This window comes from Octopus bimaculoides, chromosome 1 (assembly GCF_001194135.2).
Source record: "Octopus bimaculoides isolate UCB-OBI-ISO-001 chromosome 1, ASM119413v2, whole genome shotgun sequence".
Lineage (NCBI taxonomy): Eukaryota > Metazoa > Mollusca > Cephalopoda > Octopoda > Octopodidae > Octopus > Octopus bimaculoides.
In genome coordinates, this window is record NC_068981.1 from 138264168 (window position 1) to 138266650 (window position 2483).

Sequence of the window (2483 nt, forward strand, 5' to 3'; positions counted from 1 at the left end):
GCCTTCTACTATAGCCTCGGGCCGAGCAAAGCCTTTTGTTTGGATTTGGTTGATTGAAGGAAACTGGAAGCCGGTCGTGTATATATATATATACATACATACACACACACACACACACACACACACACACACACACACACACACACACACACATATATATATATATATATTTATATATATGCATATATACACATATATATATATGTATATGTATATGTGTGTGTGCGTGTGTATGTGTATACATATATATATATGAGTGTCCTCGCGTCTATGTTTGTCCCCCACCATCGTTTGACAACTGGTATCGGTGTGTTTACATCCTCGTAACTTAGCGGATCGGCAAAAAACCGATAGAAAAAGAACCAGGCTAACAAAAACTCTAAGTACTGAGGTCGATTCATTTGACTATAAATTGTTCAAACCAGTGACTAAGTAAGGCTGCAGTCTAATGACTGAAGCAAATCAAAGATAAAAGATACGTACATATATATATATATATATTTGTGTGTGTGTGCGTGTGCAACTAGGGTGTTAGGAAACACCTACATTGTTAGTAATAAGAACTAAACCATTCTAATGAAAACATGTACAGTAACAGGGACCATAACCGTCTGAAAAGTGTCCATCGCGAATTCTTAATGCTGACACTTTTACTGACATTTAATACTGACATTTCTTAATTCTGACAATTTCCGTTGCGCCATCAATTAAGACAGATTGACTTCGGCTCTTTCGGGACACGCTTCGCCATTAGTATCCGTACAACTTCAAAGTGAGGTGAATGAAATCAAAATAAGCAACAGGATATCCAGAAGTGATGCATTACGGCCGTTTCAAGCGGCTCCATTTAATTGAACAATGCAATCATTACATCAGTTTAAACGCAGAGCTATCCTCAACTGCATAAATAAATAAATATAATTAATTTAAACAGTCGGACATATTTGTATAATTTTACTTAAATCCTCTAAGAGGGTAAGAAGATAGACAAAGTTCATGCTATTTTCACTTCAGCTTAGAAGCTACTAAGACATCATTGATTTATAGTCCTAGTTTATCAAATTTTTGTATATCAGAATCTAAGACAATAGAGCAGTGTCTGTCATGAAAGGGCATGAGGGAGATGACAGAATCATAGTGGGTATAGTCATAAAACTTATCAAGATTATTTTGAAGTAGTATAAAGTAACTGGCTATAATGAGGTTTGGTAAAGGAAGATCTTAAATCTAGATGTTAATTACCAGTTAAAGGGGCAAGACTAATTTAACCAATGATGATAATAGAGGGGAAATTTTTATCATGGGGTATTATAGTTGAATGAGTTAAACAATATTGTTATATTGTATAAAGATAAAATTTAGGGTTATCAAAAACTATAAAGAAAATAGTGAAACCAAAATGATAAGTTTTAAAATAATTTTGAGTATATACCAAGATTTACAACAATAGAGGGAGAAAAAAAAATACATAGAATTAGTTTAATATTTACTCATATACTGAAATATTTACTTATAAGGCGGTACCTGTGAAGATTGGTCCCTTGCATTTACTGGAATTTAATAAAGGAATACTGGGGCGATAGAACATGCTAACTATATAATAATTATAATCTAAGAGGTATATAAGTTGTGGAGTTTCCGGTGCTGTTATATATAAGCTAATATAAATTTCTAGGGGTTCAAACATTAGGTTTACTTACATGTATGTATGCATGTATGTATGTATGTATGTATACACGTTTCAAAACTGTATAATATGAATGGTGGTTCTTAAATATTATATAATATAATAGTAACTTACTGATTGCAGTTTACCAGAGTTTACTTTCGTTCTGACATGAAATTTCAATTAGACACAGATATTTATATATGCACTATCTAAAAAAACACCACGCGCGCACGCACACACACACACACACACACACACACACACATACGTACACACACACACACACACACACACATATATATACATATACGAAAAAGAATATACATATATATATATTCAACCGATCAACCAATGAATTTGTCCATTTGTCCATGTATAGCATTTATAGTCAACATCTGTATAGCACCTTACTTTTTCTATCGATTTATGCGTTTCCCTACTATTGTTGGATTCCTTTCAGAACTAAGTTCTCAGTTTCTACACCGACAAACAGCTTTATTGAAGCTCTAAGAATAGCTTAAGATATATTTTGTGATTTCTGCTTCTTTTGTGTTATGAATAATTTTTGATTTCTGTAGATCATGTGATATATCATTTGGTCACAGTGGTGTAGGTGGTGGGACGGGATAAAGATATTTTGCTTCGTTCCAGAAGCGAATCCCTTCTTCTCCTGCATTTTAGCTGAATGTACTCAATTTGGCCATTATAGTTTCAATTGTTCGTGTGTAAAGCAACAGATCGTGTACATACTTTATAATTATACTTATATACATACACACACATATATACATATATATACATACAAATATATATA

At 32.9% G+C, this 2483-nt stretch overlaps 1 protein-coding gene and 1 long non-coding RNA gene across 2 annotated transcripts in view; one reads left to right on the top strand and one right to left on the bottom strand.

Annotated features, from left to right (window-relative positions):
• The window catches only part of LOC106875686 (uncharacterized), a 12878-nt gene extending 11001 nt beyond the window's left edge, over positions 1 to 1877 (bottom strand). Inside the window, exon 1 of the mRNA XM_014923936.2 lies at positions 1802 to 1877. The gene's annotated coding sequence lies outside the window, so the exon portion shown is untranslated. The remainder of the gene's footprint in view (positions 1 to 1801) is intronic.
• Positions 1 to 2483, top strand: part of LOC128248882 (uncharacterized) — a 106714-nt gene that overhangs the window by 44959 nt on the left and 59272 nt on the right. The gene's annotated exons all lie outside the window — the stretch shown is intronic.